Source organism: Dasypus novemcinctus, chromosome 24 (assembly GCF_030445035.2).
Source record: "Dasypus novemcinctus isolate mDasNov1 chromosome 24, mDasNov1.1.hap2, whole genome shotgun sequence".
In the NCBI taxonomy this organism is placed as follows: domain Eukaryota; kingdom Metazoa; phylum Chordata; class Mammalia; order Cingulata; family Dasypodidae; genus Dasypus; species Dasypus novemcinctus.
The window spans coordinates 57,451,033-57,474,885 of record NC_080696.1 but is presented as its reverse complement, the minus strand read 5'-3'; the positions used below and the strand labels follow the sequence as shown (position 1 = coordinate 57,474,885).

General features: G+C 41.6%; 1 non-coding gene across 1 annotated transcript; it reads left to right on the top strand.

Annotated features, from left to right (window-relative positions):
- Window positions 1–21,974: 21,974 nt before the first annotated feature.
- On the top strand, window positions 21,975–22,081 carry LOC111765196 (U6 spliceosomal RNA). The gene has a single exon (XR_002797601.2). It is a non-coding gene; the product is annotated as a U6 spliceosomal RNA (small nuclear RNA).
- Window positions 22,082–23,853: the final 1,772 nt, after the last annotated feature.

The following is a 23,853-nucleotide window of genomic DNA, read 5'->3' as shown; positions in this document are numbered from 1 at the left end:
TTTTGCCAGCGCCATTTGTTAAAGAGACTAACCTTTCCCCATTGAGTGGGCGTGACATTCTTCTGAGAAATCAACTGATAAATATAAGGGTTCATTTTTTAAAAATTTATTTTTATTTATTTCTCTCACCTTCCTCCTCACCCCCCAAGCTGTCTGCTCTCTGTGTCCATTCGCTGTATGTTTTTCTGTGTCTGCTTCTATTCTTGTCAGCAGTACTGGGAAACTGTGTCTCTTTTTGTTGTGTCATCTTGCTGTGTCAGCTCTTCGTGTGAGCTGTGCCATTCCTGGGCAGGCTGAACTTTCATTTTGCATAGGCGGCTCTCCTTATGGGCACACTCCTTGCACGTGGGGCTCCCCTATGTGGGGGACACCCCTGCGTGGCATGGCACTCCTTGCAGGCATCAGCACTGCAAGTGGGTCAGTTCAAGGAGTCCCTGGGTTTGAACCGTGGACCTCCCATGTGGTAGGCAGATGCTCTATCTGTTGAGCCAAGTCCTCTTCCCAAGGGTTCATTTCTGAACTTTCAATTTGACTCCATTTGTCTATTTCTGCCCTTGTGCCAATATCATGCTGTTTTGATTTCTGTAGCTTTGTAATAAGATTTAAAATCAGGATACTGAGTTCTCCAGCTTCATTCTCCTTTTTTTCAAAATGGTTATGGCTATTCAGGGCCCCTAACCCTCCCATGTAAACTTGGTGATTGGCTTTTCTATTTCTGCAAGGATGGCTATTGGAATTTTGAAGAGGATTGCATTCAATCTGTAAACCACTCTAACCACTCTGGGTAGAATTGACATCTTAATATTTAGTCTTCCAATTCATGAGCATAGAGTGTCCTTCCATTTATTTAGGTCTTCTTTGATTTCTTTTAGCAATGTTTGTAGTTTTCCATGTATAAGTTCTTTATATCTTTGGTTAAATTTATTCCTAGATATTTGATTCTTTAAGTTACTACCATAAGGGGAAATTTTTCTTGGTTTCCTCTTCATATTGGTCATCACTAGTATATAAAAACACTACTGAATTTTGCATGTTGATCTTGTACCAGCCACTCTGCTGATTCATTTATTAGTTCTAGTGACTTTTTTGTGGAATTTTCAGGATTTTCTATATATAAGATCGTGTCATCTGTAAATAGGGAAAGTTTTACTTCTTCCTTTTCATTTTGGATGCCTTTTATTTATTTTTCTTATCTAATTGCTCTGGCTAGACCTTCCAGTTGAATGTTGAATAACAGTGAGCACCCTTGTCTTGTTCCTGATCTTATTCGAAAATTTTTCAGACTTTCGTCATTGAGTAGGATGTTGGAGTGGGTTATTCATAAATGCTCTTTATCCTGTTGAGGAAATTTCCTTCTGTTTCAAGTTTTCTAAGTGTTTTTATCAAAAAGGAGTGCTGGATTTTGTCAAATGTTCCTTCCCCACCCCCTCTTTTTGTCAGTTGAAATGATCATGTAGTCTCTTTTTTTTTTTTTCTTTAGGAGGTACTGGGGATAGAATCCAGACACCATATATGGGAAGCAGGCACTCTATCACTGAGCTACACCCACTCCCCATTTACCCCCTCCCTTCTCTTAATGCTGTACATTATATTAATAAGTTTTCTTATGTTGAACTCTCTTGCACACCTGTGATAAATCCCACTTAATCATGGTGTGTGGCAGTTTGAGTCTTTTGTGGACCCCAGAAAATCCTGTTCTTAAAGCTAATCCTGTGCATATAACCTTATTGTAGGTGAGAACTTTTGATTGAATTACTTCAGTTAAGAGCCCTTGATTAGATCTTATGACCCAGGGTGCTTCTTAATAGTCTTACTGGAGTCCTTTATAAACAAAGGAATAAAAAGCCAGACATACAGGAGAGGAAAAAAAAAAAAGGTGCAGAGACAGAGAGGAACCCAGAAGCTGAGAGAGAAGGCTCCAGGAACCAGAAGTTGAAATCGGCAGAACACAGAAGCTGAGAGGAAGCCACTTTAAGAATAAGCTGAGCACAATGAACTTCTAGGCTCCCGCAAACTGAGGCCTCATGGTTCCCTCCCCTGTGAGAGCTCACTGTTAAAGGAAAACCAGCAGGCGAGCTTCCTTGAGGCAACTCCTCCTTTGATCAGATCGTGCTGTGGCAGTTAAATGGTGCCAGTGGTTTAACAGCATGTTTTTGGGGCAGTTCCAGTGCAGGCCAGGGAGCACCATCTCTAGCTGGGTTGTCCTCAGGCCTGGCCACCCTGCGGTGGTTGCCGCACAGCACAGATTAAAGGGCTTTCTGCCATGATCAAGCACATTCCCTTTTTTGGCTGATGTGCCTTAGACCAGTGCGTCCCCCACCTCCCCTTGTACTCAGAACACCTAGGATTTAGATGCCCACTCCACACCCCACCCCACTCCTATGGAATGGAAACAAGTCTGCCTTAACTTGAACCTGGAGTGCATGTGCTCAGGGCCAGGAAGTGTCAGCCAGGGGATCCAGGCAGGTTGGAAGCCCCAAAGGCCACTCCCTCCAGTTCACTGAACTTCCCCCAGGTGGCTCCTATGCCCGGCCATCATGTGATTCTACACCTTCGCCTCCAGTCCACACAACACCCCTTACCCATGGTGATCCCCATGCAGGCCCCCATTCCCCTCCCCATCCCTCCATGTGGCTCCACCCCCCCTTACATCTCCCCATGGAGCTCCCTGCATGCAGCTCTCTTCCTTCGGATGTACAGTGGCTTGGGGTTAGGTTCTCCCAGAAAGCCTTAATCCACTCCTGTGGGTGTGAACCTACTGTAAACAGGACTTTTTGAAGATGTTCCTTTTCATTTCAATGTGGCCAATTCATCAGGTTTGGTCTTGATCCTATTTCTGGAGCCCTTATAAGGAAGGCCATGGGGAAGAGAAGCAGCTGAAAGTCAAAGGAGCTCAGAAGAGAAAGGAGAAGACACCACCATGTGCACTGCCATGTGATAGAAAAGCCAAGAGCAAGGAGGGCCAGCAGCCAGCCCCAGAAGGCCAGTCTTCAGGGGGAAAGCATCACCTTGCCGATGCTGCCATTTTAAGTCTTTCCTAACTTCAAAACCACGAACCCTGAAATTCCTATTGTTTAAACCAACCCATTGCATGGTAGTTGTTTTAGGAGCCAAGAAACTAAAACAGTTTTGTACCAAAAAGTGGAATGTTGCAAATACCTAAAAACATCGAAACAGCTTTGGCATTGGGAATGGGAAGAGGCTGGAAAAATTATGAGGGCTCGACGATAAGTGAGAGCTGTAGAAAGAGTCTGTGTCTCCTTAGAAAATGCATCGTTCATCATGAAGAGAATGTTGGTAGAAATATGGACGTTAAAAGTACTTCTGGTAGAATACCAAGTAGAATACCTGTATTTTATTCCTCCATCCAGTGTACCCTGGGATGGTGATGTCCACTCCACCTCTGTATCGAGAGGGGGCTTAGCTCCCACATGGTTGATGGATGTGATTCTCCTGCTTGGAGTTGTAGGCTAGTAATGAAAGAAACTATAGCATTCATCTGGAGAAAGTGGCCATGGTAGTTGCTGCAGGCAGGGAAAGGGAAGAAGAGATGTGATGTGGGAGCATTTTCGGAACTTGGAGTTGACCTAAATGATACTGCAGGGACAGATGCAATACATTATATATCCTGCCATAACCCACTGAACGGACTAGGGGAGAGTGTAAACTACAATGTAAACTATAATCCATGCAGTGCAGCAGTGCTCCAAAATGTATTCACCAAAAGCAATGATTGTGCCATAATGTTGAAAGAGATTGTTGATGTGGGAGGAGTAGGGGAGGGGGGTATGTGGGAACCTCCTGTACTTTTTTTTTAAGATTTTTAAAAAATTTCTCTCCCCTTTCCTGCTCTCCCCCCACCCTAGTTGTCTGCTCCTGTGTCCATTCACTGTGTGTTCTTCATGCCTGCTTATATTCTTGTCAGTGGCACTGTGAATCTGTGTCTCTTTTTGTTGTGTCATCTTGCAGCATCAACTCTCCATGTGTGTGGTGTCATTCCTGGGCAGGCTGCACTTTTTTCATGCTGGGTGGCTCTCCTTGAGGGGCACACTCCTTGTATGTGGGGCTCCCCTATGCAGGGGACACCCCTGCATGGCATGGGACTACTTGTGCGCATCAGCACTGCATATGGGCCAGCTCAGCACGCAGGTCAGAAGGCCCTGGGTTTGAACCCTGGACCTCCCATGTGGTAGGCGGATGCTCTATCTGTTGAGCCAAATCCACTTCCCTCTTGTATTTTTTAATGTAACATTTTTTGTGATCTATGTGTCTTCAAAAAAATACAATTAAAAAAAAAAGTACTTCTGGTGAGGTATGGGAGGAAAGGATGAATGTGTTGTTGGAAAGTGGAAGAAAGGCAGTCCTTGTTTTAAAATGACAGAGAACTTTGCAAAACTGAGCTCTGATGTCGAATGGAAGGCAGAACTTGATAGTGATGAAGTTGGAGATTTCCAAACTAAGTGGAAGATGTAGCCTGGATTCTCCTTGTAGCTGATAGTGAAATGAGAGAGGAAAATGGTGGATTGAGAACTGAACTGCTAAGCACAAGGAAACTAGTAGTTGTTGATTTGGAAAACTCTCACTTAGTGCTCTGAGATGAAGTGACTCTGTCAGGGCCCTGCCTGAGCTTCCAGAAAGCAAGTCCCCAGAGGACAGGTTTCCATGTGAGGGTTTAACCGAACATCCTTTGCTAAAGAGGGTGTGACTGATCATGGATCCAGTCAGCCATTTCCTTGGAAGTCAGGATTGGAAATGCAGTTATGCAGGAAGGATCTGTGGAAAGTTCTGTTGTCTGATGGTTTGGACCCCTGTAAACTGCATGCAAAGCCAACAAAGTTTTGTGAAATTTGTATGAGTTGAACCACTGTCAGCCTGTACCGAAAGGGACATGTAAGGGACAAATTGAAGGAAGAATGACTTCAAGGGCAGAACCATGAAAGCCAAGGTATGGACCAAAGAGATCTCCTCGGCCAAGCAAACTAGGCCCACCCATATGTGTGGGAGGGGCAGGGCCACCCCTGCACTTGGAGAAGGCAGAACTTGTGCCCCACTTTCAGGGAGAATGTGGCCATCCCAGTGCTTGGAGGGGGTAGGGCCCTCACCCCAGTGTTTGGGGAGCGCAGGGCCACTGTGCAATACTTGGAAAGGGTGGGTCTGATACTCCGGTAGGCCCAGATGACAGAACATGGATCCATAGATGACCCCTCAGACCTTCAGATCTAATAGAGTTTGTTCTGCTGGGTTTTGAACTTGCTTGGGACCCTGTCCCTTGTTTTCTTTCCAATTTCCCCCTTCTGAAATGGGATTGTTTATGTGATGCATGTCCCACTACTGTATATTGGAAGCAGAAAACTTGTTTTCTAGTTTTACAGGTCCATAAATTGAGATGTAAATTTACCCTAGGATGGACCTTGCCCATAGCTGATTTTGATGAGATCTTGGTCTTAGGATTGTTCTATAACAGTTTAAAGCTTCTGGGTTCTTGTGAAAAAAATGTGTGTACTTTGCATGTAGAAAAAACATGTCTTTTTGGAGTCCAGAGGGTGAATTGTGGTGGCTTGGAGTAATGTATCTCAGAAAAACATGTTTTAAACATAGCCATTCCTGTGGGTGTGAACTCTCAGAAATGGACCTTTTGGTGAGTTTTTGTGTCAGTTAAGATATGGCCCCACTAAGTCAGGATGTGTCTTAATCTTATTACTGAGGCCTTATAGGAAAAGCCACATAGAGAGAGAAAGCTACAGGGAGAAGACAAAATCCAATAGAACCCAGAAGAGAAGAGAGAAGATGCCGCTTTGTGCATTACTACGTGACAAAAAAGCCAAGGAGCAAGGATCACTGGCAGCCAGGTCCAGCATGCCACAGGGTTCTGGGAGAAAGCAATGTCTTGCTAATGTCTCAAATTTGAACTTCCCCTAGCCTCGAAATGTGTGCCAATAAATTTGCATTAAGCTAGGAAAAAAGGCGGGGAGGGTATTCCTCCTTACTATGAATTCACACCTACAGAAATGGATTAAAAATAAAAACACGTTTTTCTGGGGTATATACAGTTTCAAACCACCACAGGGATCTTGGCTTCATACAATGAGATGGGGAGTGTTCCCTCTTCAACTTTTTGTAAGACTTTTAGCAGGACTGGTGTTAATTCTTGAAATGTTTGCTAAAATTCACCAGTAAAGCCATCTGGTCCTGGGCTTTTCTTTATAAAGAAGATTTTTATTCAATTGCTTTACTTGTTATTAGTCTGTTGAGATCTTCTGTTTCTTCTTTAGTCAGTGTGCGTAGTATCTGTACAGGAAAAATGTAGGAATTTGTACATTTCATCATTTAGATTTTCTAATTTGTCGTTTATAGTAATTCATAGTGTTCTTTTATAATTACTATTTCTGTGAGGTTTGTAGAAATGCCCCCCCCCCCATGTCTCATTTTAGTTATTTGCACCCTCTCTATGTTTTCTTTGTCAATCTAACTAAAGGTTTGTCAATTTTATTGACCTTTTCAAAGAACCAACTTTTGGTTTCATTGATTCTCTCTATTCTCTTTTTCTCTATTTTATTGATCCCTGGTCTAATGTTTATTTTCTTCCTCCTGCTTGTCTTAGATTTAGTTTGTTCTTCTTTTTCTAGATCCTCCAGTTATGAAGTTACATCTCTAATTTGCAATCATTCATAGTTTTTAATGTAAGTTTTTAGAGATGTAAATTTTCTTCTCCAAATGGTCTTTACTTTGTCCTATAAGTTTCGGTATGTTGCATTTTGATTTTCATTGGCCTAAGACAGTTCCTAGTTTCACTTGTGACATCTTTGACCCACTGGTAGTTTAAGAGTGTGCATATTCCCACATATTTGTGAATTTTCCAGTTCTCCCTCTGTTATTGATTTCTAGCTTCATTCCCATTATAGTTACAGTAGATACATTGTGTGATTTCAGTATGTTCTAACTTACTGAGACTTGTGTTTTGACCTAATATATGTTCGATCCTGGAGAATGATCCATGTGCATGAAGAGGAATATGAATTCTGCCACTACTGGGTGATGTGTTCTATATATGTCTGTTAAGTCTAGTTAGTTTAGAATATCATTCAAGTCTTCTATTTCCTTATTTACCTTCTGTCTAGATGTTCTATCCATTATTGACAATGGTGTATTGAAGTCTCTTACTATTAATGTAGAACCTTCTGTTTCTGCTTTCAAATCTGTCGATATTTGCTTCTTATATTTTGGGGTTCTGCCATTAGGTGCGTATATATTTATAATTGTTATGACTTTGTATTGAATTGGCCTCTTTATCAGTATATAGTGACCATCTTTGTTTCTTGTACCAGTTTTTTACTTAAAGTCTGTTTTATCTTATACTAGTAAAAGAGACTGCCCCAGCTCTCTTTTTCATTACTATTTGCATGGTATATTTTTTTCTATCCTTTCATTTTTAACCTACTCATGTCTTTGAATTTAAACACCATATAGTTGGGTCATACTTTTTTGTGCATTCTGCCAATCTCTACCTTTTGACTCGACAATTTAATCCTTATATATTAAAGTAACTACTGGGAAGTGGTTGTGGCTCAAGCCATTGGGCTCCCATCTACCATATGGGAGGTCCAGGGTTACTATTCCCAGGGCCACCTGGTGAAGGCAAGCTGGCCCAAGTGGAGAGCTGGCCCAAGCGGAGTGCTGGCCCACACAAGAATGCTGGCCCATGTGGCGAACAGACCCGAGTGGAGAGCTGGCACAGCAAGATGCTGCAACAAAAAGAGACACAGAGTAAAGACAATAAGAAATGCAGCAGACCAGGGAGCTGAGGTGGCACAAGAGATTGAGGACCTCTTTCCCACTCCAGAAGATCCCAGGATTGGTTCCCAGTGCCACCTAAAGAGAAGACAAGCAGACACAGAAGAACACACAGTGAATGGACACAGAGAGCAGACAATGGGGGGGGGGCATAAATAAAGAAATAAATCTCTAATGAAAAAAAGTAGCTACTAATAATATACAACCTTCTTCTGCCATTTCATTAATTGGTCTTTACTGGTCTTTGTATGTCTTATACCTTTTTTACCCCTCAATTCTTCCATTAGTGCCTTCTTTCATATTTATTGTATTTTTATTGTACCATTTTGAATCCTTTCTCATTTCTTTCTATATATTTTTTTCATAAAATTACTTTGTTGTTACCATGGGCTTAAATTTAACATTCTAAATCTAAAAGTCATGTTTGAATTGATGTCAACATAACATCAACAGCATACACATACACTGTTCCTACACCCCTCTGACTTCCACATTTTTGTTATACTTGTTATTATATCTTTACACATTGTTTATTCCAAACCTTAGATTAATTATTACATATTTTCTGTATTTGTATTTTAGAAACTGTAAGAGGCAAGCAGATGTTGCTCAAGTGATTGGGCTTCTGCCTACCACATGAGAGGTCCCAGGTTCAGTTCTCAGTGCCTCCTGGAGAGGGTGAGCTGGCATGGCAGGCAGGTGGGGCAAGCTGACACAACAAGATGATACAACAAATGAGACATAAAGAGGAAAGACAATGAGAGACAAAACAACCCAGGGAGCTGAAGTGGCTCAGGTGATTGACCACCTCTCTTCCACATGGGAGGTCCTGGGTTCAGTTCCTGGTACCTCCTAAAGAGAAGATGAGCAGATACAGAAAGCACACAGCAAATGGGCACAGAGAGCAGGCAGCCACTGCAAACAACAAGGGGGGGGCAGAATAAATAAATAAAAATAAATCTTTGGGAAAGAAATAATAAAAGCATTAAAAAAAAAAAAAGAAACTGTAAGAAGTAAAAAGTGGAGTTACATACCAAAAAATACAATAGTACTAGCATTTTTGATTACCTCTATGGTTACCATTATCAGAGCCTTTAACTTCTTTGTCACTATGATCCACTGTCTAGTGTCCTTTCCTTTTTAATCTGAAGAACTCTCTTGTAGGGAGTATTACTTGTAGGGTGATTCTGAAAATGACAAACTCCTTCATATTTCATTTATCTGGGAATCACTTAATCTCCGCCTAATTGATGAAAGACAGTAGATATGAAATTCTTGGTTGACAATTGTAGATATTTCATTCTACTGCCTTCTTTTCTTTATGGTTTCTGGTGAGAAATAGGCATTTTATTTTATTGGGTCTCCCTTGTGCGTAACACTTTGCTTTCTCTTGCAGTTTTCAAATTCCTCTTCTTGTCCTCGGCATATGAGAGTTTGACTACTATGTGCCTGAGCACAATTCTTTTGAGTTTATCCTGTTTGGGGTTTGTTGGGTCTCTTCAATGTGGATATTCATATTTCTTGTTAAATTTGGGACATTTTTTTGCCATTATTTCTTGAAATATTCCTCTTGTCCCTCTCTCTCTTTCTTCTTCAGGGACTCCCATAATACATATATAGGTGTGATTGATGGTGTCCCCAGGTCTCTCAGGCTCTATTTACTTTTTTCATTCTTTTTCTCTCCCCTCCTCAGCCTGAATTATTTCAATTCTCTTGTCTTCAAGGTCACTGATTCTTTATTCTGCCATCTCCAATCAGCTATTAAAACCCTCTAGTAGGGAATTTTTCATTTCTGTCACTATGGTTTTCAAATCCAGTATTTCTGTTTGGTTCCTTTTTAAAACTTCTGTCTATTAATATGATTTTATAGTTCATTTATTGCTTTCATAATACCCTGTAGCTCTTTCTTTGTATTTTCCTCTATTTCCTTGAACATATTGAGAATGATTTTTTTGAAGTCTTTGGTATGTCCAATGTCTGGTCTTCTTCATTGATAGTTTCTGAATTTTTATCTTGTTTCTTTGGATGGGGCATCATTTCCTATTGTTTGCTTATACAATCTTTTGTTTCATACTGGAGATAGTATTATTTTAAAGTGTTAACTCTGAGATCTTGTCCCTAAGTTGTCTTATTTCTTGATTTTGTATTCAGTTAGTGAAATTATAGAGATTTTTTTGGATGCCAGGAGCTGACAAAAACAAACAAACCAAAGCAAAAAACATCTTTCACAGTGTTTGCAAATTGACTGTGTGTTGGCTGGTGTTCTCCTTGAGAGTTTATCCCTCCTATCAGGAAGATCAGCCTGAGGCAAATGTTAAATGCAGGTTTCTCTTTGTCTTCTCTGAGACTGGTCTTGTAATGGGCTTGTGCTTAGTCACGGCCTTGCAGGAATTTGAATGCCTCTTCTACTCCCTATGTAATAGACTCTGTCCGCCTCCTGGTTCTCTACTGTGTGACTTAAAGCTTATAATGCTGTGTCCCCAGGCTACTTTGACTTAGTTGTTTTTTTACACTGCTTTACCAGTCTGCACACTGCTTCTGCTTCAGGGCATAATCTGGTCAGGTGAGCCTAAAATGAGTTTCTTGGTTCAGTCTTGCAGGCTGCCACCCAACATGCAGTCATCATAGGATGCATATCGATCATAGGATCCTGCTCCCTCCAGAACAGGGCCAGGGCCCCAGAATGGGGGCTCCTTCTGGCTCCACACTGCATCAGGAGAGGGAGGGGGGTGGGAATAGCACAGGCACCACCATTCTTCTACCATTTTTTAAAGCTGTGTTTTCTTGATTCAAAACTCGCCCAGTTACTGCAATCCTTTAACTACTTTTTGGAGTTCTGAGGAAAATAGTTCTACTAGTTTTTTCTAGTTTTTCAGAGATTCTGTGGGAGAATGCTACCCTGAAGAATCTGTGCTGCAGGTTGACTGGAAGCCTATATCAACCAAACATAGAGTTTTAAATCCTGTATTATCACTTCCTTGTGTGTGGTCTTTGGCAAGTTACTGATCCTATCTGAGCCTAATCTGTAGAATGAAAATAACAGAAGTACCTACTCAGAGGGCTATCAAAAAAATCAAATGAGATGATCATTTGGAAAGCACGTGGAATGAGGCACACCACAGATGCTCAACAAAGTCTAGTTGTTACTATTTGCCCAGATTATGATATCTGTACTATTCTTCACACTCCATTCCTCTCTACCCTCCCTGTCCCACACTTCTCACCTCCTCACCCTCACCCCAGGGCTGAGAGGTACTGGGTTGTTTACTCTAGATGCAGCAAAGGGAATGGTTCGGAGAGTGGCTCTCCATGGTGGAAAGCCTGGACTCCACTCAATAGCTGTGTGCCTTCGGATAAGGAAGGCAGACTCTCTGGGCCCCTTGTTCCTCATCCACAAAGTGAGGATGACATTTCCACTTGAGAATTACAGTTAATGCATATAATACTCTGAGCTCAGTAAACAGCTGCTGCTATCTTTATTATTACCTTATTATGTTTAGGCACTGTAGAAAATGTAATAATGCCTAACTCTGCCTTTTAATCCACAGCTTAATTGGCGTTTACAGGTCCATTTGAAAGTGGGATTCTGAACACCTTTCCTTGTAAAGTGAATTGTCCTTATCCCCAAACGTTTCTCCCTAAAACTCTTATTTGGTAAGTAAATTTACAAGAGAAGTGGTAGATAAGAAATTCATGTGGAGTTTGTCCTTAAAACACTTCTTTAATCTCCACAGTTGCTGTGGAATTTGTGTCATTTTGCTTGGGTGATCAGATTACATTCCATAAACAATATCCCCTATGTTTAAAATCTCTTTAAACAGTCACTTGTAAGTGGCTCGATGTGAACTACAGTTAATGCCTTGTTTGACTTGGACTTTCCATTGTAGATAGGGCTGACAATCAATATTTATGCCGGCGTCAGACTCCAGAAATTAAGTAGAGACCTGCGATTTTCAGAATATTCTTTTATTTGAAATAATTTCTTAGTTTTTTTTTTTGTTGTTTGTTTTGTTTAGTTTTAGTTTTTTATTGTCTTTTTTTTAAAGATACATAGAGCACACAAAATGTTACATTAAAAAATATGAGGTTCCCATATACCCCACTTCCCACCCTCCCACACTCCTCCCACATCAACAACCTCCTTCATCAGTGTGGCAACCTTAGTTTTATAATTTCCTTCTACAGAATAATTTTGATTCGTTGATTCTCTTGCAACTATCCCAAAATTGGAATTATGACTGTGCTATCACATCTCTTATTTTTGCCAGTGTTCACCTTTGATTTTCTTTCCTCAGAACTTTCAAACACCAAAATTGCCAGCTCAAGAAAAATTAAAATAAAAACAACAAAAAACAGAAGTGTTTTTTAAAAATTTAATAAGAAAATTTTAAAAAAAGATACAAAAAACAAAATATTAAAATATTAAAAAATTGCCAGCTGACTCTGGGAGAAGTGGAGAGTTTACGTTGCGCTCTTTTTTTCCTTTTTACATTGCATTCTTAAATGTGATTTTTACCAAATTTTATTATTCAAATTGAAAGGTTAAAAATCCTTCCATTTATTGGTGTTACTATATGCAGCACACTTTATCTGTGCTATCCAATTAACTCTCATCAACAGAGCCTTGGCAGTTTCTGTGTCCAAAAATACATTGCAGGTCATATCAATATTGCTGCCCCAGCCCGAGCTGCTCTCTCATTTAGATGGTACATCTGGCTGGTCTTCTTTCATTCTTGCTCTTCTTCAATCCACTGTTCACAGAAAAGCCAAAGTGGACTTTTGAAAATATACAATTCATCATGCCAGCACCCTGCTTAAATTCCTCCTGTGGATTCCCAATGTACTTCAAGCAAAACACTAACAGAAAAGCCTCCTGTGGCTGCACAGGCCGGCCCTGCTTCTCCCTGGCATCATCGGGCCCCCTCTGCTCACCCGGTTGGAGCCATCTTCCCCTTTCTCTGTCTTGAGCTAGCCAAGAGCCTTGCCTGACTTTTCCCTCTGCTTCTGATGCTCTTCTCCGAGACACCAGTTTGCTCGGCTCCTTAGTAACTGTTCGTTCTCAGCAAAAATGTCCCGTCCTCAGAGTGCCCTCAGCCAGGTCACACTCTGGCCCATCCCCTGCTTTAGGGCCTTGGTTGCACTAAGCCACCTCTGAAGTGGTCTTGTCTGTTTATTCCTGACTTTGTTCTCTCTCTCCCTCCTAGAACAGGGGAGACTCGAGACTCTCCATCTTGGCACCAGTGACATTTTGGGCTGGATAATTCTCTTTGGGGGGCCGTCCTATGTATTGTAGGGGGGTTAAGGGCATCGCTGGCCTCAACCTATTAGATGCCAGAAGCACTGTCCGCCTTACTTCCTGCCACTCCTCCAGTTGTGACCACTAAAATTGCCTCCAGTCTTGAACAAATGTCCCCCGTGTGACAGTCTAAAATTTAAGGCCTACTCTCGGCCTAAAATAGTCCTTGGCATACTATTAGTAGTTAACAATTCACCTGTTGAAAAAAAATGAATAGCACTGCATGGTAGGTGTTTCCATTTCCATTATATGGAGAAGATACTGAGGGTCTGGATGTTCACGTGACCCACTCAGGGTGACGCAGCCAGCATGTGTTGCAGCTGGATTTGACCCAGGTGGATTGAATTCTAAATTCAATCTCCTTCCTTCAGGCCACATTAATAGACAATGATAACACTAAGTGCTTACGTTATTGGACACATCTATGGGCTGTCACAAATAATCTCAATTCACACTACATTCTATGCACAAGGCACTGTTCTAAACACATCATTTAGTTAATTCCATTTGACTTTTGCATAGTGGAAAGAAATAAAAACATAACTTTAACATCTAGAAGCAGCATCCTGTTGGAGAGAACTATTACTGTTCTAAGCATTTGATGACTTCTTTTGTAAAAATTTAAGATTTTGAATAGTTAAGACATCTCATTGGTTGAAAAGAAGATAATAGAATATAAAAAGGAATACAGTGACAATTCTTACTACTATTCCCACATAACTCATTACACATGCACACACACCCTCCCATCATTTATCCCTGTTTTTCAGATTCTTGGGAGTCTTTTCAGAGTTTCTTTTTTTCACACACACCAAAAACATACTCAAACATGTTCTTGTTTCAGTCTTTCTCGCTCTTTCTCACGACAAACTCTGGCATACCTTATATCCTCTTCTGCCCCTTATTTCTTTCACTTGATATATCCTGGATATCTTTCCACCTCAGTAGAAAGAGAGCTTCCTCGTTCTTTATAATGTGCAAAAATCCCATTTTATAACTGCATCCACCTTTATTTGATGAGTCCGCTGTTGGTGGATAGCTGGGTTGTTTCTTGTCTTTCACTGTTACAAACAGTGCTGACACAAATACCCTCAACTTATATTTTCCTAAACCTATCAGAGAGCTAAATCCTCATGTTATTTAGAATTGCTGGGTCAAAAGTTTAATGTTATTGATAGATATTGTGATGGCTTCTTTGTGTAGGAGGGTCCCACTCTCTAGGCGTGGTATAAGTAGACTGGAAGGAGATGAAAGGCTGATTTGGATTAATTAGAGCAATCGAATGGGAAGAAGGTAAAACTTTAAGGTGGGTAGAAGTTTTACGAGCCTGCGAAAGGAAGACAGGAGAAAAGGTAAGAGATGGAGGGTGAGGTGGGGTGGAGGCAAGGCATCATGGGAGAAAATCCCAGTGGGAGAGATGGGTGAAGGGTTTCAAAAACCACCTCCATTTCTTCCAAACCCTTGGTAGATTTCTGCTACATTCATTTACTTTGCAGGGATAAATCTGGAGTCTCCACAGGAGAAATTGAGACACCTACTCACAGGCATAACTCTTAGTATTCATGTTTTACAGATGAGGAAGGCAAGGTTCAGAGAGGTTAGGCTAACACCAATGTTGTACAAACAGTGCACAGGGATTTGCAGTGAGGGCTGTCTGATTTTAGCCTCTGTTTTCCTTTTTTTTTTTTTTTAATTTCTCTCCCCTTCCCTCCTCCTAGTTGTCTGCTAGCTGTGTCCATTTGCTGTGTGTTCTTCTGTGACTGCTTCCATCCTTATCAGCAGCACCAGGAATCTGTGTTTCTTTTTGTTGCGTCATCTTGCTGTGTCAGTTCTCCATGTGTGCAGCGCCATTCCTGGGCAGGCTGCACTTTCTTTCATGCTGGGCGGCTCTGCGTATGGGGTGTGCGTGGGGCTCCCCTACACGGGGGACACCCTTGCGTGGCACGGCACTCCTTGCGAGCATCACCTCTGTGCATGAGCCAGTTCCACACAGGTCAAGGAGGCCTGGGATTTGAACTGCAGACCTCCCATGTGGTAGGCAGACACCCTATCCATTGGGCCAAGTCCGTTTCCCTCTGTTTTTTCAATCACTTTACTGTAGCACTTTTTTTTTCAGGGACATTAAGCAACAAATGAAGAAATCTTATTTTAACATTAAAAAATACAAATACCCATGATAAAAGATGGCCACTTATTCCTGTGCCATTAAAAACAGCCAATTATTAGTGTTTATATTTTCTCTATTTTCAAAGGTTAAAGCATTCCTCTAAACCATTTGCCTGAAAGCTGTTAATGCTGAGGAACATATAGGTTAAGTACATAAAACCTGGCCAAAGTCTGGTAGTGTAGCAATTTTGGCAAAATGCCCAGTGATTTGCAAGTGTTTGCCTACCAAGTTAATAGAAGGATGTCTCCAGAAATCAGAAATGGTGGCCTTCTCTCGAAGAGCATTGACTGCCTGCCTGTTTGGTTCTTTTTAAGTTGCTCCAGTTCATAGTATGTCTCTGGTCCTGATTTCTTCCCCTTGCTCTTCACAACTGTTCCCTGGTTGCCGAGATGGCTACGGTCTTCATCAGGTCACAGTTCATCCTGGTATCTGTATCCACCAGACCGTTTCCTGAAAGTCCTTGCATTCTTTGTTTTCCTGCAGCAGATAAAGAGCTAATACTTGCATGTGTTTGTCAACATTTTGGAAAAAAATTCTCCAGGATACAGAATGCATGCTGAACAGCACACAGATTTTGGCCATCCACCCTGCCCAGGGCTGTGGCGTGCCCAGCTAACCATCCCGGCCTGAAGAGGGGAGTGTGGCCACCAGCAGGCTCAGACAACAGGACTCCCAGCACGGGAACGTGCACGCTTGCTCGCACCTGGGCGTGTGTAGGTATGTTTCATTGTCATAAATTTATCTGGGGGATTTTTTGGAAACGATGTCGAAACGGTGACACAAGAAGTTGCTGCTATTTGGGGCAGCATGACACAGGGGATGAGTGAATCTTTCAAACGTTGACACTTTTGTCAAAGTATCAAAAACACTTTGACATCGTTCGAAGTGTTTTGAAAGATGTCAGTCTTGCTGACTCCGGCTTTATCTCCACTTAGCCATGAAGTCGAAGTTCTGCAGTGAGAGAAATTGACCTACCAGATGGGGAGACACGGTGGTGGAGGGCAGGGGTCAGCGAGTTACACCTATGGGCCAAATAAGGCTTACTGCCTGGCTCTGTAAATATGTCTTTGCCTAAAGGTCAAATTTGAGCTGCATCTCTGAGTAAGATTTTTGACAGGCAGAATTGGAAGGAAGGGCATTCTAAGACAGGGGTTGGCAAATTAGAGTCAATGGGCCAACTCTGGCTGGCTACCAGTTTTTCCAAGTAAAGTTCTATTGGAACCTAGCCATACCATTTGTTGATGAATTGTCTAAGGCTGCTTTCACTCTACAAAGACAGAGATGAGTAGGTAATGACATAGACTGTTTGACACACAAATCCTAAAATATTTACAATCTGTCCATTTACAGGAAAAGTTTAGCCACCCTTGATATAAGAATTAAACACTTTGGCTGTTAGTTTAGATATAACTGGGTTCAAATTCCTTGGTTACACAGCTTTCCCACCTATAAAATAGGAATATGAATACTTTTAGGTTCATGTAAGAGGTAAATTAAATAATCCTAGTAAGGAATTACTCAAGGATATGTATTATGATGCATCTAAATTAAAGATTTTCAGAGGTTTTCCTGTATTCTTGATGCCCTGGATTATCATCATAATAGATCTCTTTCACTCTTTTTTTTTTCTTTAAGATTTATTTTTTATTTATTTCTCTCCCCTTCCTGGCCCCCCCCCCCCAAGTTGTCTGCCTCTGTGTCCATTCGCTGTGTGTTCTGTGTCCACTTGTATTCTTGTCAGCCGCACTGGGAATCTGTGTCTCTTTTTGTTGCGTCATCTTGCTGCATCAGCTCTCCATGTGTGTGGCGCCACTCCAGGGCAGGCTGCACTTTTTCACGCTGGGCAGCTCTCCTTACGAGGTACACTCCTTGTGCGTGGAGCTCCCCTACGTGGGGGACACCCCTGCGTGGCACGGCACTCTTTGCGCGCATCAGCACTGTGCGTGGGCCAGCTCACCACATGGGTCAAGAGGCCGTGGGTTTGAACCCTGGACCTCCCATGTGGTAGGCGGATGCTCTATCCATTGAGCCAATTCCACTTTCCCTCTGTCACTCTTATAAAAATTAAACATCAAAACTACTTGAGAAATTTGGGCAGCCATCTTTCCTGTTTCAGGAATAGTAGATCCATAAATTATTTGCTGCATATTTTCAATGTATTTAATGTCAATTAATAGAGTCATGGCAACTGAGGAGGTGTCAGGTGGCATGCCATGTGGCACAGTCTTTAATCTATTCTGGCCATCATTTTGATTCATTTGGTTCAGAACTAATGTAGCCTGGGAGCAGATGGTGCTTAAGCAGTTGAGTGCCTGCTTCCCATATGGGAGGTTCCGGGTTCGGTTCCCGGTGCCTCTTAAAAAAAACAAAAACAAAAAAACAACAAACAAGACAAAAGAAAATACCAACCCAGAGTTGCCAATGTGGCTCACTGATTGAGCGCCAGCTTCGTACACATGAGGTCATGGGTTCAACCCCCAGCCCCTGGTGTCACAAAAAAAATAAAAGAATTAATGTCAACAGATGAACTATCTAGGAAACAAAATTTAGCATGATGAGAGTAAGATTCACAGTGATCTCTATAGCCTCAAATGAAGGATTGTTGGAAGAAATAAGAAAAAATTTACCAGGGATTGATGTGGAATCTGGCATCAATTTCTATTTAAGTCCAGGGATGGGGAAAGTTGGCCAGACAGCACTTCCTGGGAAGTAGATCTGGGGCTTCTAGCTGGCCAGAAGCTCAATTTGAGCCAGATGTATATAGCTGCCAACAAACAAATGATCATAGGCTAGTCAGTATATGTCTTATGGACTCCAAGGAAGATAATGCAAGAAAACAAATTATATGAGCTAGACAGACCACATTTGGAAAATGGAGGTCAGTTATGGAGACAAATTCCAAATCTTAATGGGGATATTGCCAAACTCAAATGGGCTGAGGGGGAGAAGGAGGAGCAGCCAGAATGATGAGTTGTCTGGGAACTATGTCATAATGAGGAATGAGTGAAGGATTAAGGGATGTTTCCCAGGAAAAAGATGACCACAAGAGGCGAGAGAGCTTTTGGGAAGCTCTGAAGGTCTTCCGTGTGGAAGAATCTGCCTTGCTATCTCTGTTGCTTCTCAGCAAATCATGGAGAAATAAACGTGAATGTGGCAGTTTGATAATATTTACAAATTCCAAAAAGAGATATTGATTATACGTGTGAACTTGTCTGTTCCTCTGGGCACGATACCCCTTTGATTGTATTAAATTCAGAAGTTTCACTTTTACTTTATTAAATCAAAATTAGGGCTTTGATTTGACCACATCATTAGAATGTGCAGGGTTGATTTCCCACCCCCTTGGTAGTTATATAAATGGACCCTCAATCAAAAACATGGCAGTTAGATACACAGAGAAAATATATGGAGGAAGAGAGACAGCTCCATAGACACAGCAGAGGAAGAGAGATGAGCCATTCATTCACCTGATAGTTTACAGCTGACCTTGTGAAGAGACCAGAGCAGCTGAGCCCAAAAAGAAAAGAGCCCTGGGAAGAGAGGCAACCTCTGTGCAGCCTACTGCTGAGATTGGAAGAAGCTGGACCCACAGAGCCTTACAAGAGAAGAGGAAGGCAGAACCCTTGCAGATGTCACCCGCCATCTTGCTTCAACACGTGGCAGCAGAGTTTGGTAAGGAAGGAAGTAATCTTGAGTTGGACTCTTTAGGGTCTTGTAACTGTAAGCTTTCATCCCAAATAAATACCCTTTACAAAAAAAGCCAACAGATTTCTGGTACTTTGCATCAGTACCCCTGTGGCTGACTAAAACAGTAAGGTACTCACTTTTTATGGTATCAGCCCAGCTTACAGCAGTTATCACACCCCTCCCCTGTGTCCACTGCCTCAAGTGAGGTGAGTGCCTGGAAGCCATGTTTGTTCTCCATAATCCTGCCCTCCTGCTGATAACTGAATGGACAAAGAATAGATGCTAGAATAATTGGAGTCTCTCTTCAAGGAATTTGAATCTGGCCTTGGTGACTGCTAATCTTCCTCTTTAAATGGTTGGGTCTGTAATGGGTATATTTGGGGCATGTGGGAAGCCATTTGTTTTTGTGAGGATGGAACAGCTGAGGAAATAAATCTACAGAGAGAAAAGAATGAGGCAGAGATGCCAACAGAAACAGGGGTGAAAAACAAAGGGTCTTGCCTGGCTGGGTTCTTTTCAGCTTCCCATTTCCTGGTTTCAGTTCCTCATGAGACCTAACTGCCTTCCTGGTCTTGGGCTACATGAGATATGCCTGTGTCCTTGTTATAAATTCCCCTTTCTTACTTCACTAGTTCAGCTGGGTTTCTTCATTTGCAACCAAAAGCATCTTAACTATTTCAGAATGCAGCAGAATGTGACTCAGTATCTAAAATATTTAACAGTGAGTCCTGAACAGACATTGAAAGAATTGCTTCAAATATCTAGGAATGAATTTAGCCAAGGAGGTAAAGAACACGTACATGGAAAACCATAAAACACTGCTAAAAGAAATCAAAGAAGACCTAAATAAATGGAAAGATATTCTGTGTTTATGGATTGGAAGAGTAAATATCATTAAGATGTCAATTCTACCCAAATTGATTTACAGATTAAATGCAATCCTCATCAAAATCCCAAAAGCCACCCTTGCGGAAATAGAAAAGCCAATTATCCAATTAGCATGGAAGGGCAAGGGGCTCCAAAGAGTCACCACCATCTTGAAAAAAGAACAAAGTTGGGAGAGTGGATGTGGCTCAGGGAACTGGGCTCTCACCTACCACATGGGAGGTCGCTAGTTCAGATCCCAGTGCCTCCTCAAGAAGACAGTGAGCTGATGCAACAGGCAGGTGCAGCAAGCTGACACAACAAAAATACAAGAAGAGGGAACATAATGAGAGACACAACAAAGAAGACTGTGGGCTGATGTGACAAGATGATGCAACAAGAGAAGTGGGAAGAAAAAACAATGAGAGACACAACAGGGAGCAAAGGTGGATCAAGCGATTAGGCACCTCCCTTCCACACTGGAGGTCCCAGATTCGGCTCCTGATGCCTCCTAAAAAAAAAACAAGGAAGACGAACAGACACAGCAAGTGCAAACCAATTAAAAAATTGGTAAAAACCTTGAATAGACATTTCTTCAAAGAAGTCATGCAAATGTTCAATAAGCACATGAGAAGACGCTCAACATCATTAGCCATTGAAACCATTTCATGCCCACTAGAATGGCTACTATCAAAAAAATGAAAAATCACAAGTGTTGGAGAGAATGTGGAGAAATAGGAATGCTCATTCATTGTTGGTGGTAATGTAAACTGATGTAGCTGCTGTGGAAAATAGTTTGGAGGTTACTCATAAGGTTAAATATAAAATTATCATATGACCCAGAAATTCCTCTTCTAGGTATATACCCAAAATAATTGAATGCTGGGATTTGAATAAATAATTGAATGCTGGGATTTGAATAGATGTTCACATACTGATGTTCATAGTTGCATTATTCACAATTGCCAAAAGTTGGAAGCAACCCAAGTACCCACCAACAGGTGAATGGATAAGCAAAATGTAGTATAAACACACAATGGAATATTATCCAGCTGTGAAAAGGGATGATGTGTTGATATGACAACATGGATAGTTTAGGTGTCACCCAGATATCTTCTCATTGCACCCTATATACATTTCTTTTCACAGCAAGCATCAATGAGATAATCTAATGACTTTGTGGAATAGTTTAATTCAACTATAAGAACCATGTAGGCAAGACCTTTTCCTGTTTTGCTTTCCGTCTTATTCCCCACGCCTATAAACATGTCTGCACATAGTTGGTGCTCATTGAGATTTGTTTGTTTGTTTTTTGGGTTTTGGATTTTTTTTGGTATTAATAAATGAACCAATAATTGAAAAGGAGAAGGGAAGGTGTAGAGAGCTTAAGGAGTTAGGAATCATTATTCCAACCTGGAAAACAGGTACTTTCATTTATTTGCCTCCCCCAAATCTGGTCTCATGCTTTCTTCCAGAACCATAATTCTAGGTCAATTTTGATCATTAGATCAAGAGTTTCTCTACAAGCCCCCATCAGGGAAACTAGAAAACCTTCACATGACCATCACAAATCAGTTTTCAGCCTTGGCTTACTTAAGATGATATTAATTGCTAGTTTCTCAGTGGGTGACATTTTGTCACTGTCATCCCTTTCTCAATGCCTAGGACATAGATTTTGTTGGCTGGTGTAAGAGGAGGTCCTGTGGTGGGCCACTGTCATTTTCTGCTTCTCATTGACCCAGCTTTCTTCTCTGTTACTTGCACCTCTCCAGCAGTCTAAGCCACTTGCATGAAATTGCATGAAAAAGAGCAAAGCCAATGGATTAGAAGAAAGCTGTCTCCAGTAATCCTCCTTGGTTGGGCAGGATGATATTACCCAACGGTTACATCTAAGAAGTAAGGAGATCCAGAACTCCAGGCTCAAGCTTGCCTCCACCTGCCACATTGAAGAAATAAGCTTAGATGGAGAAAACCCAAGTGAAGGCACTTCTCCTGGTGGGACTGCAGTCTTGAATTTTCAAACCAAACACATCCAGCTCTAAAATTTGGCTCTGCCACTGTATAAACTTGGAAAATTTACCTAACATCCCTAAGTCTTGTTATATGAGGAAAACAATAAAACCTCCTTCAGATGTTGGAGTCAGGAATAAATGAGATAAAGAATATATAGTGCTCGCTTCTGCAGCACAGATAATAAAATTCGAACAATACAGAGAAGATTAGCATGGTCCCTGCGCAAGGATGACACACAAATTTGTGAAGTGTTTCGTATTTTTAATAACATAAGAATGAAAAAAAAAGAATATACAACGTTTAATACAATGGTAAATAATGATAATAGTAAGTGCTTGATAAATGATTGCTAATATTAATGGTCCAATATATAGTCAACGATTTATTCATAGAAAGAGCTCCGCCTCTGGGAAGCGGACTTGGCCCAGTGGTTAGGGCGTCTGCCTTCCACATGGGAGGTCCGCGGTTCAAACCCCGGGCCTCCTTGACCTGTGTGGAGCTGGCCCATGCGCAGTGCTGATGCGCGCAAGGAGTGCCCTGCCATGCAGGGGTGTCCCCCGCATAGGGGAGTCCCACATGCAAGGAATGCACCCCGTAAGGAGAGCCGCCCCGTGCAAAAGGAAGAGCAACCTGCCAGGAATGGTGCTGCACACACGGAGAGCTGACACAACAAGATGATGCAACAAAAAGAGATACAGATTCCCAGTGCCACTGGTAAGGATAGAAGCGGTCACAGAAGAACACACAGCGAATGGACACAGAGAACAGACACCTGGGGGAGAGGGAGGCAGGGGAGAGAAATAAATAAAAAATTTTAAAAATTTTAAAAAAAGAGCTCCCCAAACTTTACACCAAACAGAAATCTACACTTTCCTGTCAGGTTTTCTTTTAAATTTTGCCAAGTTATAGAAGTTTGTAGCCAAGACAAAAATTATAGAACTGTTTCAATCTGCTGCAACACAGCTTACACGCAGGGATTCTTAAACTTTTTTGTTCCACGGACCCCTTTGCCAGTCAGGGGAAAACCACGGACCCCTTACTAAGTCCACACTATACTGTGTATTAGTTAATAAATATATCACACCTGCACCAATATGTCCCCACAAGAATAATGTTTTTCTAAATTTCAGTTCAAGTTCTCAGACCCCTGGTTAAGAACCCCTGGCTTACATGGCTTAAACTGTTGTATCTGTTAAGGCCTAAAGCAAAGAGAAGTACAAGTGCAGAAATTCTAAACGGCGTCATATTTTTTAAAGCACATTTTCTCTCTCTTACCTCAGTCCACTCTCCTAGTCAACTTGTGTACTGTTTAGGTATATTTTTTTCTGTAAAACCCTTCCAGTCCCCTTTTCTAAGAATGAAGGTTAAGTGGACAAAGACAAACTCAGTTAAGCTGCAGACTTTAGTGACCAGCAGCTATTTTTCTTGAGGAACTGGATCCAAACATTTCAGGGTGCAATGTGCACTGGAACGGACGACAAGCAGAACTTAAGTATAAATCACGCAGCAAACTGAGCCCTCCTATTAATCTTTCATCCAGAAACAGGCACTGTTTTAAGGGGAAATTAAAGGCGATCAATAAGCAGGCTTGCCTGGGCTGCTTCTGGCTCGAGATGCAAATATTATTCCAAATTCTGGATTCCAAAGAGATCCCTCCATTGATATGATAATAGCCTCCTCTGTTTCTGTGACCTCAGATCCTGGCAGGGCATGAAAGGATACTTACAGGAAACAAAAGGAAAGCACATTATAGAATAAACATTTGCTAAATGGACTTTGACTGTAAAGCATAATGTGTCATGTGCCAAAGGATGGAATTCTCTGTGAACCAGGTGATGATGCATTGAGGGTATAATATGTTTATATGTTCTAAGAGCTGCCATGACAGACTCTTTGTCACCCGACATTTCAGCTTCACACTCATGGTGCACAAGACAGCAAATGTGGTGTCATAATCTCAAATAGAGGCAATTGGAAATAAGCAAAATTTAGTTGCCAACAAATCGAAGGTGATCGCAACTGAATGTTGGTCACT